The following is a 15,019-nucleotide window of genomic DNA, read 5'->3' as shown; positions in this document are numbered from 1 at the left end:
TACAACATTACATCAATACACATAAATAAGACAACAAATATCAAACATACAAGTGCCAAAAAAACATAACAAATTAAACATACCAAAAATCAAACATAAATGCCAATCATATCTCAAATAATATCTAAACAAAACATTTAAACTACATAAGTCATTGTACCATACCAAATAACATCTAAACTACACAAACCTATATCTAACTTGTCAATACCAGTACCGTTCTAATTTGGTACCACCCGGATACAATTATTTAAATACATGATAATTAAGTACCGTTCTCTGGCTGCGATCAAGGTAGCTTCTGAACTCAAACTCTGCTGGCCCTCTTCCTAATTGCTTCTTCAATTCTTTTAGCAGTCTCCTCTTCCAATAGCTAGATTAATATCAAATTAACGAAAAAAAAAATTAATCCAGAATCTCACTAAGAAAAATCGAACAAGGGAAAAGAGAGAAGATACCAGTGTCGCCTCTGCTGGTTCACCGAGCCTCTGCTGGTCCACTCAAGCTCCTTCTAACCACGAATTGAAAAAAATACGAATTGAATAGAAAATCGAATTGAGCAGAAATTTGAGAAGAGATTCGAGGTTCTAACCTGTTGAGCAGAGATTTGAGCACAAAATCGCAGCAAATCACCAAAAATCACTGAAATTTGATTTGGGCGCGGGGGAAAATTGAAAAAACTAGGGTTCTGTCTGGCGTGGGGGAGAAGGCTGACGCCTTTTTTTTTTACCCAATACTTTCAGCGACCGGTAATGGCGCCGGTCGCTGATATGGTCGCAGATGCCAGTGGTCGCCTGATGAATGGAATTTATTTTATTTTTTTTCGAGAAATTGAATTTCTGCGACCGGCGTCATCCCCGGTCGCTAATGCCGGTCGCAGAAATTCCATTTTGCTGTAGTGAACTAACTCCATTTCGAAAACTAGCATTTGCTCTTGTAGCATAGGCAATACTCTATAAAAGTACAAAGAAGCTGCCAAAGATAAAACTAATTATATATATTTTTTCTAAAACTAGGCAGAAGCTGCCAAGTGTAAAAGTAATTATATTTAACCAAAGCAATTTCAATATATTGGGCCGAGGAATGAGGCTTTTGTTAGTTAAAAGGTAATTAGTCTTAACTAATTCAAGAGACCCCTCCTCTTCTTTTACATGCTTTTGTCTTGGGCTCATAGCCTGTTGGGCCTTTTTTATTTTTGTTTTTTAGCTTTAGATTATTCAATAATCGGAAAGTAAACATGTGGCCATTGCAGCACTAGAGATTGATGGCACAAAAGAAGGTGGAGCACAGGTTTCCGCACAGAAAGAGATGTAGACAATCCGGCAGATATCCCTCTTGTATTGCTTTCCACGTGGCATTGTAGCACTCGACTAGGCAGCTTGTGCCGCCCCCTCACATGTCTCTCACGTGTAGCGACTGCTGCTGCAGTGCATCAGTAACTGGATGCGTCCAGTGCCTATAAATTTAATATTTTTTCGATTTAAATAAATTGTTTTTTTCAAAATTATATGAGCCAACTGAAATTGCCGAATCAGATGGATAATATATAGAATTTATCTCACCTAAGTAACAGAATATTTATGTTTATATTTGAACCGTCGGATCAAAATCCTCACAAATATTAAAGAGACTCGTACAATTCACCTAAGAATTTGCATTGAAATCGGGGTTACTTTGGCCTTTTTTATTAATTATTTTTTTATTTTATTTATTTCTTTAAATAAGGAGTTAAAATATATGATAAGAATATATGAGAAATATTGGATGTAGTAAGATTTGAAATATGTAAATTATTTAGTATTATTTAAAAAAGATGAAAGAATCAGGAATAAAAAACTTTAAAAAAAGATATCTGTTGTTATAAATTAAACTACATTCCAAATATAGAAATCTAATATATGTGTTGTTATTTAGCCGATATTTCAACTATATATATATATGAAAAAAGGCAAAATATATACATACCATATACTTACCCTGAATCAATCAATAAATAATTCTAATCACATAATTGCAATATAATCTAATATATGGGATATCTGACTGGTTTTGCAATTTTCTATAAATAATCATTTTAATTGAGGACTTGTAATAATAAGGAGATGTTCAGCAAGTTGTGAAAATTAATTTCAACCAGAATCCAAGACAAACCACTATTTTCTTACAATACTAAATTATTTAAACATTGTAATTACATCTAAAGACATTGAAAAAAAAAAGTTGAACTAAATATACTTTGGTTGAAAGCAAAAAAATTAGAGGAATATATGAGAAAATTTTGGATGTAGTAAGATCTGAAATATGTAAATTACTTAGTATTATTTACAAAAATGTTAGAATAGGGAATAAAAATCTTTTGAAAAAAAGATATTTGTTGTTATATATAAAACTACATCTCCAAATATAGAAATTTAATACGTGTTTGTATATTAAAATATTGTCTAAACATTATTCTTTAGCCGATAATTCAACTATATATATAATATGAAAAAGGCAAAATATATACATACCATATCTACCCTGAATCAATCAATAAATAATTCTAATCACATAATTGTAATATATCCTATATATGGGCATGTAATAAGGAGAGATGTTTAGCTAAGTTATCAAAATTGATTTCAACAATAATCCAAAGAAATTAAAAAAAATATATTGAACTCAATATACTTTGGTTGAAAGCAGAATTTGATCTTGAGAAATGAAGCCGGACAGTACTTTTGTTAGACCATTAGCATCACAAATTAAACAAAAAATAACTTAGCTTTGTGGCAAACAAAACCTTTACCAAGGAAAAAAAAGAATAACATAGAATCAGATGCATTGAACTTGAAAACTGAGTGTAGCATATATATGACAAAAAATAATAGAGAAAAACAATGTCACATGCCTTGGCACATGTTAGGATCATGCATCAAGGCACATGGTTTTGTCCATTTTATTCCAGACAATTTGTCCATACTTAGATAAATATCACTTCAAATTTAACATTTGTTAATCACATTTCATATACCTATGCTTATTTCATTTTATTGCTATTTTATATTGTATGTACCCAATAATCTGATTTACCAACAATTAGTGCAATTTCATTCTCCCCTATCAAATTTGATCACTGGGTACACATTCATTTAAATTGAAAAAAAAAACAAATAAAAACAACAATCAATAAAAAAAGAAGCATATCATATGGAGAAAAAGAAAAAGAAATATTCTTACCTTTGCATGTGCATGTGATATGTTATGTGCATCACAAAAACCAACAAATTCTCCCAAAACTATAAATTATTATTTTTTATAAGGATCAGAAACACAAATTTTTAATGCAAAAATGCAGTTTACAGTTATCCAAGTGCCAATCATAGACCTATATATAAAGACCAAAGCATAGCTGCTGATACAGAGAAATTAACCTAGCAACTTAATTATATTGGAAAAAAAAAATGGTGGGGAAAATAATTGAGAGAGAAAAATCAAAGCAAAGAGAGATTTTAAAGCTACAATGCATGAAGGAGAAAGAAAGCAAATTCAAGAGGAGCATTTTTGCTGCTGAGGCTGGTTCTACCACCTCTGCAATTTTTATTTTGGCTTGTATTTTTTTGTTCCCCTTCAAATTAATTCTTAGTTTGTATGTAGCTATAATTTTTAGTATGATCACACAATCTCTTTCTCTACATGTTCTAGCTACAGGAATTAATTTATTTTTGATGTAATTTTTGGGTCACAATACCTTATATTATGAAAAAAAAAAAAATCTTGTCTGAAACATCTGGTTGATATCCAACGGACAAATAAAAAATAAGATATTGGAGGAAATTGAATCCAAAATTTCCTCAATGGCACATGGATTAAATTTCCTCCAATTCTCATATTTGAATCCCATAAACACCAATAAGAGTCGTGAGAGTGTGAGAGTGTGAGTGTGTGTGTGTGTGTGTGTATCGACATGGCAACACAGCTACCTTACATTTAAGAAGGCTTTTGAATGAGCAAGTGAAGGTAATTATATTGGAGAAAACCAAACCAACATCAACTCAAGGAAACAGAGAAATGTATTGGTTTGATTTCCTGCAATCTCACATTCAATTACCCATATATGATTTCATATTTTCTTTCTTGTAAGATTAAAGTTGAATACGAGATGTTGGAGAAAACTGAACTCATTTAATTCGCCAATTATTTGAAGTAAAAAGTTCAATTCCTCCCAACTCTCATTTTCAGAACAACCATTAATTCATTCTCAAACTAGAATAATTGTGGGGTAATTTATAGAAACATAATCTGAGAAAAAGAAAGGCAAAGGCATGTATGGTTTGATTTTACCTTTTCTTCCATGTCATGGATATGGAATTGCGTGTGTATGAGAGAGAAACTTTGAAATATTCATCTATGCTTGTTCTCATTAAGTGTGTGTGTTTGTTGACGAGTTCGAATCCTCTAAAGTAATCTAAAATTTGAGATTGGTTCCAAATCATCCGATTAGTTTTGGCATGAATATTAAAAGGACTCCTTAAATTTCAACTTAGACTGAATTAGACCGGGTTCTGATTAAACTGTATAAATTCAAATTCACAATTTGGGTTACTTCAGGAGATACAAGCCCTCTGTTGACATGCACATTGTATATTTGTGCAAATTGTATATTTTCTCATGTTAGTTTTAAAAGCGCTCATGAGACAATATTTGTGCAAATGGTATATTTTCTCAAAAGATACGGAGGAGAATCCAAGCTTTGGAGAATAGCGGACTTAGCGCAATGGCGCGAGCCCTGTCTCTCAACGGAGAAAAAAGAGTAAGAACATTATTCATAAGAAACACTTTGGTGCCAACAAGATAAATTAATGGATATAATATATCATTAATTTTATACATACACAAATATCGACATTGTATGTACTTAACAACCACATGATATTAATATTAATACTCAAGGTTAATTACATAGCTCATGAACTTCAATTTGTTTCTTTTGATCTTTCTCATCTCAGCAGCTTCACTTGAGCCCTATTCAACTCCTTGACAACTTCTTCGATCCTAATGCGCTCCTTTGGAGACAACTTGGAGCACAAGAGGCCACATCGAATCACTGAAACCAAGCAATCATGAACATCCTCTGTTACATTTGCACTATTTTCTCCAACATTGACTGGGAACAGTTTACGGTCGATAATCTCAGTAACACAATTGAAAAAAGCCATCTCAACATACATGTGGAGGTTCAATCCGTCTCTGAATCTTTCATCGGTGGGGCTTATGCCGGTAAACATCTCAAGCACTAGAATGCCATAGCTGTATGCATCTCCTTCAACCGATGCCTGCCCTCCCATACCATATTCTAGAAAAAATGACAAATTACAATCATACCCTTCTACAGATTATTCACCAAGATCAGTAACATAGTGTTGTTTTTTCTTCTCAATTCAAACATATGAGCACTTTTTTCATTATGTATGTTGGCAATGTTAATTAGATGCACTGATTTTAATTTGGCCTTCTGAAAGCTTGTGCTAACTGCTAACTTCCTATTCACATATCAATTTGACAGCTAGGAGCTAACTAGGTTGGTACCATCAATTAAGATAATTAAAAGAGAAAATGAGACAATGCAGATTATGTGGAAGCTATTCTTTCTGTACCGTGATAGAGTAAAACAAAGTCAAAATAAATAATAAACACACCCACTATAATGTAAGCTGGTCCGTAACTACTTATACCTATATAAATACTAAAACAGAAAATTAATTTCTCATAAGAATAAGCTTGTACCTGGGGGAATATAACCGATGGAACCTCTAAGTCCAGCTGTGCTTCCTGTCAACAGAGAAGACATAGAATCAGGTTGAACCAGAAATCTGGCAAGCCCGAAATCACCCACATGTGCAGTCATGTCAACATCCAAAAGAACATTGCTAGGTTTAAGGTCACAATGTACGATTGGAGCAGGCCCATGGTTATGAAGATATTCCAACGCTGTCGCAACATCAATTGCTATATTCAACCTCTGGATAAGGCTGAGACTCCTAAATGGCCTATTTGTACACATGTCGGGATGCAACCATGTTTCTAAGCTGCCATTAGGCATGAACTCAAAAATCAAAGCTTTAAAATCATTACCATGGTGGTCTGTTCTAGAGCATGAACTTAAAACTTTGATAAGGTTTCTGTGTCGAACTTTTCTTAACACCTCACATTCAGACAAGAAACTTTTAGAAGCACCATGTAGATTAAGATTTAGTACCTTCACAGCAACATTCGTCACGTTCTCAAAATTCATTTGAGCTTTGTAAACATCTCCAAAGGTACCTCTTCCAATTAGATTCTTCAATGAAAAGTGATCTGTATCCCTGAGAATGTCATTGTATGACACTTTTTGATACTCAAAATTTTTGGCCACAAATGGTAAGGGATTATTCTGAGATCCCTTTTTCCAATAAAATCGGGCTATCAAAAACATGATTATACACATGCATATAATACCACCTATGCAACAAATTATTACAATGATAATTTGGGAAAAGTGCTTCTTCTTTTGATTTTTGAAAATGCATTTCAGGTACCCCGCCACAAAGTTTGGGATTTCCTCTTATGTCTACTGCACTAGAATTCCGGAAAGCCCCATCTTTTGGTAATTCCCCCTCAAAATTGTTCAAAGAAATATTCAAATGCTGAAGTTTCATATGACCAACAAACTCAGGTATTGGACCAGATAAAGTATTATTGGAGATATCAAGATCTTGCAACCCTATCATGTTGCTCAAAGAGAAGGGAATAGAACCATTCAACTGGTTTCCTTCAAGATGAAGTACTTGAAGTACCTGGCACCCTTCGATTGTGCTAGGAATTTGACAAGATAATTTATTGTTTGATAGGTAAACTCCTGCTACATTGTTTAAATGACCAATTTCTGGTGGCAGTGATCCATTCAAATAGTTATTTGACAAGTCGAGGCTGATAGAAAGTGAATGAAGATTGAAGAGTTCCTTTGGGATTGAGCCTATCAATTTATTATTTGAAAGATTCAAGGTATTTAGTAATTGCATATTGCTTAATTCTTCTGGTATACTCCCAGTGAATGCATTGTTGCCGAGATAGAGTGCAACCATTTTTGTGAGATTACCTAAAGTTGATGGTATTTCACCTGATAACATGTTTCCCACTAGGTCTATCCCTTCAAGATTCCAAAGATTGCCGATTTCTTTTGGGATAGTGCCTTCAATAAATGTTTGACTGAGTTCTAAGGTAACAAGTTTCGTTAGTTTTCCTATTTCTGAAGGAATATTTCCCGAAATTGGATTATTGTTGAGTCCTAAATAGTAAAGACTAGTTGAGAGATTTGCTATGGAACGAGGGAGCATGCCGTGGAGTTGATTGTCTCCGAGAGCCAATAATTTTAGAAATGTGCAGTTGATTAACGAATCAAAGAATCTCCAATCGTCACCAGTGGCCTTAATTTGATTTGCATAGAGGTTAAGCCAATAAAGGTTTTGTAAGGTTCCTATACTATACGGTATTGTGCCTGTGAAATTGTTGTAGCTTAAATCAATCATAATCAAGGCTGAACAATTGGATATGGATATTGGAATCTGACCATTCAGTTGATTTTCGTACAACTGTAGATGTTGTAGGCTTTGAAATGCATCACAAAAGTTTGACGGAAGATTTCCATCAAGCTGATTTCTACTCAATCTCAAGTCAACCATTGCTGAGAGGTTGTAAATGAAATGTGGTATCTTGCCTGACAAATTGTTTGCATGGAGGGAAAGGTTCTTGAGAGCCTTTAGTTGACCGAGTGTAGGTGGGATGAAACCATCTAAATTATTTTCATAAAGATAAAGAGGTGATAGATGTGTAAGGTTGCCTAATGTGCTTGGGATAGATTCTGTAAGCTTATTTGTCTGTAGAGATAATTCTTTGAGTTGTTCTAGGAAACAAAACTGTGGAGGGATGCTTCCTTGGAGATTATTGGAATTCATGTAAATATATTCTAAATTGGAACAATTACCAAGAGTTGATGGAATGTTTCCATCAAGGTTATTCACACCCAAACTGAGAATTTGCAATCTACTCAAATGACCAAGCTCTGCTGGAATGTTTCCATCAAGGTTATTCCTATCCAATCTGAGAATTTGCAATCTACTCAAATGACCAATCTCTACTGGGATATTGCAATCTAAATTATTTCCAAAAAGATAAAGCTCTGATAGATGCGTAAGGTTGCCTAAGGTGCTTGGGATAGATTCTGTAAGATTATTTGCACCAAGATTCAATATTTCGAGTAGTTCTAGGAAACCAAACTGTGGAGGGATGGTTCCTTGGAGATTATTGTTTCTCAGCCCAAGAAATTTTAAATTGGAACAATTACCAATAGTTGATGGAATGTTTCCGACAAGGTTATTCAAACCCAAATGGAGATCTTGCAATCTAGTCAAATGACCAAGCTCTGTTGGAATGTTTCCATCAAGTTTATTCACACTCAAATTGAGATTTTGCAATCTACTCAAATGGCCAAGTTCTGCTGGGATGTTACCAGTAAGCTGGTTATCTGAAAGATTCAATCTTTGGAGAAATGTGAGATTTGCCAAAGAGGGGGATATATGGCCTGACAAACTTAATGAACCCAGAGAGAGAGCAGTTACTCTGTCGGGATGGCGGTTGCCGCACCTTACGCCTTGCCATAGACAATAGTGGAGAGAATCATTCCATGATGCTAATGCCTCGAACGAGTCATTAGACATAAGAGACTTGAAGGAGAGAAGTGCAAACTTGTCAGTTTCATTTGTGGCAAAGTTGTTTGATGGAAGATGAAAGGAGAATAAGCATATCAGAAGTAAGAGGTGTAAACCTCGCATTTTTTTTGGTGGAAGAAGACTATCAGAGTTGTAAGAGGATATTGTTGGAAGAAGACTATCAGAGGTGTAAAGCTCGCATTTTTTTTTGGTGTTGTAAGAGGATATTTATAATTAATGACTCTTCTATGATCTTATTTATCATTCGAATATTGGTGGAAGAAGACTATCAGAGTTGACCACAGTTGGAATTTGTTGGCTATTCTTGCATACGGCCAGTGACACAATCACAGAGAGAAAAACAAAAGACAGATATTTGCGATGCTTGAAAAAACTGCCTGCATCATTTTCTGGTTTTTCTTATATATACAAATCATAACTGCTATAAGAAAGGTTACATCCACTAAATAAAAACTGGAATCTAAATAACTGCTCACTAAGAATAACCTCTACTCTATTCTTAGCCATCCGTTAGGATTACTCTTGACAGTACACTTTATCTAAAAACAGAAAACTTAAACTTCTGCTAGAATTAAAACAAAACGTAAACAAAACAAACTGAAACATAACAACAAGATTAATTCTATCATTCTCCTCCTTAAGCTTGTTGTTCTTTATTGATGTCCAGTACACCAATCTTTCCTCTCATCTCCTGAAACTTTATCCTTCCCAGTGACTTCGTTAGGATATCGGCACGCTGGTCTTCGGTACGAACATGCTGAACTTCAATCAATCCCGATTCCACACAATCTCTTATGTAATGAAACCGAGTGTCAATATGTTTACTCCTCTCATGATGAACTGAATTCTTGCTTAAGGCAATTGCGGACTGATTATCGATCTTTAGAACCACTTTCTTAACCTCGGCCTTAAGCAAATCAGCTAACAATCGTCCCAACCATACTCCTTGACACGCTGCTGCACATGCAGCGATGTACTCTGCTTCACATGAAGACAGTGCAACCACTTTCTGTTTCTGTGAACACCAACTGATAGGATTTGACCCAAAGAAAAACATCGAACCTGAGGTGCTTTTTCTGTCATTAACATCACCTGCTAAATCGCTATCAGAATATCCAATCAGTTCCGGATTTTCTTCTTTCTTCTCATACACACAACCGAAATTCAATGTTCCCTTCACATACCTTAGTATGTGCTTTACTGCTGCCATGTGTTCCAGCGTGGGTTTCTCCATAAATCGGCTTACCATTCCAACGGCAAATGCCAAGTCTGGACGTGTGTGCAGTAAGTATCTCATACTGCCAACAATACTTCGATACAAGGTTACATCTACAGGAGGTTCAATGCTGTCCTTGTTCAATTTCAGACGGGGCTCCATAGGAATCTGTGTTGGGTTACAGTCCTTCATCCCACATTTCTCCAGTACCTTCTTTGCAAAACCCGATTGCTTTAAGGTGATTCTTGTTGGAGTCTGACACACTTCAATCCCCAAGTAATAGCTAAGTAATCCAAGATCACTCATGCTAAATACACCTTTCATCTGAGATTTGAATTTGTCAACACCTCGAATACTCTCTCCGGTGATGATCAAATCATCTACGTATACTCCAACAATTAAATTACCTTCCTTTCTCGTGTACACAGCATGTTCTAATAGACATCTCTCAAAACCCAGTGCCTTCAAAGACTTATCCAACTTGGAGTTCCATGCTCTAGGTGCTTGTCGCAAACCGTACAAAGCTTTATACAGTTTCAGCACCTTATGCTCTTCTCCTTTTATCTCAAAACCCGGTGGCTGCAGAACATACACATCCTCCTCCAATTCACCGTTAAGGAAAGCGGATTTTACATCCATGTGATGCACTTGCCACCCCTTTTGTGCAGCGATTGAAATCAATAACCGTACAGTTTCCAATCGAGCAACAGGAGCAAAAACTTCGTCAAAATCTATCCCGTGCTTTTGAACATACCCCTTTGCTACTAACCTTGCCTTGTGTTTGATTATTCTCCCTTGAGTATCTTTCTTCAATTTAAACACCCACTTCAAACCAATTGGCTTATGTTTTTCTGGTAAATCAACTAACCTCCATGTTGCATTCTCCCATATGCTGGAAATTTCTTCTTCCATAGCCTTTCTCCATGCTAAATCTGTTCTTGCTTCTTCATAATTCGCAGGCTCCTCCTCTCCTAGCAAACATAGCCCCGTATAGTAAAGGCTTTTGATATCTCGTGTTCCTCTTGGCCCTATTTCCAAATCCTCTGGATGGTTCAATTCGGATGCCCTCTGCTCAACAGGAAACGACACTGGAGTTTGTGCATTTCCAGAGTCGAATCCATCTGCTCTGTTGCTACCAGTAGGTGTATCCTCAGGCTGGTCAGATTGATTGAACTCTTGCTGTGGAGACGCCATATTAGGATGCAGCATTTCTTCCTCAATTCGTTGATGGGCAGCAGCACTTGAATCTGCAACAGGAAAATTCAGAACAGTAAAGATATCCTTTGCTGGTCTAGATTCTGTAACCGATGAATCAGTCCAGTCCCACTTCTTTTCTTCATCAAACACGGCATCACGAGTCACTACCACCCTCTTTGTCTTTGGATCAAACATCCGATAACCCTTGGTATTCAAATCATACCCAATAAACACCATAGGTTTGCTTCGATCTTCTAGTTTCGGAAGGTGAGGTGTGACATTCTTCACGTGAGCAATACATCCGAAAACCCGCAGATGTCCTACTCTTGGTTTTCGATTGTAATAAGCTTCATAGGGAGTTTTATCTACTAGACTCTTGGTTGGTGCTCTGTTCAGCAAGTAAATTGCCGTTGACACCGCTTCTCCCCAAAATTCGCCGGGAACACTTTTACTTTTCAGCAAACTTCTTGCCATGCCAACCACTGTCTGATTTCTCCGTTCCACAACACCATTTTGCTGCGGAGAATAAGGTGTAGTAAGGTAGTGTTTAATACCATTTAATTCACAAAAGCTCTTGAACTCATTTGATGTGAATTCACCACCACGATCACTTCGAAAGCCTTTCAACTTACACCCCTTCTCCATTTCGGCTGCAGCTTTGATCCTTTTAAAACTTTCGAACGCCTCGGCTTTGCTTGAGATCAGAACCTGCCACATAAACCTTGTGCAATCATCGACAATTAGCATAAAATAACGCTTTCCTCCATTCGTAGTCGGTGTGATTGGCCCGCACAAATCTACATGCCATAACTGAAGAGGGTACTCGGCTCTGAAATTTGATTCAGCAGGGAATGGTTTTCGTTGTTGTTTTCCAATCAAACATCCATCACAAATGCGATCTTCATGATCTATCAAGGGCATGCCATGCACCATCCCATTCTTACCCATGATTTTTAGAGCATGAAAATTCACATGACCATACCTTGCGTGCCAGAGCCAAGCTCCTTCTTTGCTTCTCGCCAGGAGGCATTCTGGATGGGTTGGAGAAGTACGCAAAAGGTATAACCGATTCCCAGATCTGGTCACTTTGACTAGCACCTTCTGTGTTCTGTCCAGGATAGACAGTACTCCTCTTTCAATCACTATCTTACATCCATTCTCATCTAACTGCCCAAGACTAATTATGTTACTTTTTAACCTTGGAATATAGTAAACGTTAGTGAGTAATCTGTGTTCACCAGTGAAGCATTCAAAGAGTATCGAACCCCTTCCTTGTATCTCTACTGTTGAACCATCTCCAAACTTCACAGAGCCTCTGACTGTAGTATCAATCTCTGCAAATCTTTCAATGCAGCCGGTCATATGATTGCTTGCGCCACTGTCCAAATACCAGGTTGTGTCCAGGTTGCTGACAGCCTTTAGCGCTATTTCATCTTCTTTTAGCACCTTTCCTTCCTTCGGTATTGTGTGGATAAGTTCACAGGTTTCAGTCAACAACAGTGCTGGTTCGTCATCATTATTCTTTACAATCAAATTAGCCTTTTCTCTTCTATTTGGTTTGGGACATTCTTTAGCGAAATGACCATAATCATTGCAATTGTAACATTTCACCTTAGCAATATCAAACTTTCGTGGTTTTCGATCATCTCCCGTGTGATCAAAGCCTCCTCGGCCTGCACCTTGACCACGTCCACGACCCCGACCCCTTCCATGTCGGCCTCCTCTTTTGGTACTGCCCGAACCTTCTTCTCTTCTACCTTTTGAGAACTTAGCCTCCCATTCGGCTTGACTAAGAAGCAACTGCTCCCCTGTGCCCTTTGTATGATGCCGCCCCTTTAGCCCTTCTTCATATGTTCTCAATCTACCAATTGCTTCAGAGACTGACATCGTGTCTAAATCTCCAAATTGCTCAATTGTTCCGATGATCTGAAGGAACCGATCTGGAACCGAACTGAATAACTTCTCTACCACTTCGGTATCTTGTAGTTTTGTGCCAAGGGATCGGATCTCACCAACTAATCCAATCAACTTCATCGAATACTCATTCACAGTTTCCGATTCTTGCATATGCAATTTGTTTAGTTGCCGTTTCAAGACTTGTACACGTGCCTTCTTGACACGATCCTCGCCTATACGCATCTCCTTGAGAGCGTCCCAGGCCTCCTTGGCCGACTGTTTCTCTGCGATTGTCATCATCACGTCGTCCGGCACTGCCTGAGATATTGCAACCATCGCTCCTTGATCCTTGTCCTCATCTTTGACCCCTCCTTCTATCACAGACCAAACTCCCAGCGAACGTAGGACTATCTTCATCTTGATAGCCCATATGCCGTAATTAATCTCGCTTAACATGGGATATTGGATCGGTATAGAGACACTTTTGGCCATGGGAACTGCAAGTGTCTTTGATTGATCTCCTTCATCACCGGCCATTGCTTTGACAACCTTGGCTCTGATACCAAATGTTGGCTATTCTTGCATACGGCCAGTGACACAATCACAGAGAGAAAAACAAAAGACAGATATTTGCGATGCTTGAAAAAACTGCCTGCATCATTTTCTGGTTTTTCTTATATATACAAATCATAACTGCTATAAGAAAGGTTACATCCACTAAATAAAAACTGGAATCTAAATAACTGCTCACTAAGAATAACCTCTACTCTATTCTTAGCCATCCGTTAGGATTACTCTTGACAGTACACTTTATCTAAAAACAGAAAACTTAAACTTCTGCTAGAATTAAAACAAAACGTAAACAAAACAAACTGAAACATAACAACAAGATTAATTCTATCAGAATTTTCCTATTGCGAGTCATTGTCTTGTGGACACAAATATTTGTGGCAAAATTTTTTAATGGAAGATCGAAGGAAAAGAAGCATATGAGAAGTAAGAGATGTAACGCTCTCATTTTTATTGGTTGTCAAGTGTTGTAAGATGATATCTCTTATTAATGACCATCATCTTTTATCCTACTTGTGAGGGGAGAATTTCGTGTATACCCCTAAAGAATTACGTAATACAGTATTTTTTTTTTCCAAAAATTCATAATGTCACATTTATCCTTCTAAATTAAAAAATTCAAACATTTATTCAATTTATTGATAAAACTATTAAAATTCTTTTGAAATTTATAAAGTGCCCATTTTAATCTCTATTAAGAAAAATAATGATATGTAGTTTGCTTAAGTGAAATATTTTGTCTTCCAATTGACTAATTTTAACAGCAAATAATTTATTTGAATAATAATTACCTAAATTCAGACAAACTGAACCCCATTTTAGGGCCATAAAAAAAAATCAGAATTAGCAGCTGAAAACAACAAAGTATCATCTTCATAGTTTAAATTTGATTGGAATTTGCTTGGAAATTTGATAACTGATTCAGCTCTATCGATCGGATGATAGGAACGGAAGTAGAATCTCAATTTTTGTGTAAAAATTATTTATGGCGGGTCCCACATGTGGAAAATTGGGGTAGGAATTGAAGAATTGCTCTGCAACAGTCAAATCAATATTGGTTTATTAAAAACATACGTAGTCTGCCTCCAATACATTCAATCGTAAAATAAAAGTTCTGGTATATATATATGTGGAGGGATCTCATTACCACAATTTTGAGTTACCACAACTATTTTTTATATTTTCAAATTCCAATTCGTCGATCCAAACCGTTCAACATGATATCACAATAAAATGTGCTTCCAGATCAAATTTTACATTTTTTTGAATTTTTTTACTATTTATTAAGATGAGTACAAAATTCAATGGTCTGAATTTGACTAGTTTTTGTAAAATACCTAATAAATAGTAAAAAAATTTAGAAAAATATAAAATTTGATCTCCAACCACATTT

General features: G+C 36.2%; 1 protein-coding gene and 1 pseudogene across 1 annotated transcript in view; both read right to left on the bottom strand.

Moving 5' to 3' along the window:
* Positions 1–15,019, bottom strand: part of LOC144560971 (uncharacterized) — a 31,525-nt gene that overhangs the window by 14,021 nt on the left and 2,485 nt on the right. The gene's annotated exons all lie outside the window — the stretch shown is intronic.
* On the bottom strand, positions 4,828–8,950 carry LOC144561058 (receptor kinase-like protein Xa21; annotated as a pseudogene).

Source organism: Carex rostrata, chromosome 1, assembly GCF_964058835.1.
Source record: "Carex rostrata chromosome 1, lpCarRost1.2, whole genome shotgun sequence".
In the NCBI taxonomy this organism is placed as follows: Eukaryota; Viridiplantae; Streptophyta; class Magnoliopsida; order Poales; family Cyperaceae; genus Carex; species Carex rostrata.
This window is presented reverse-complemented; position numbering and strand designations above follow the sequence as displayed.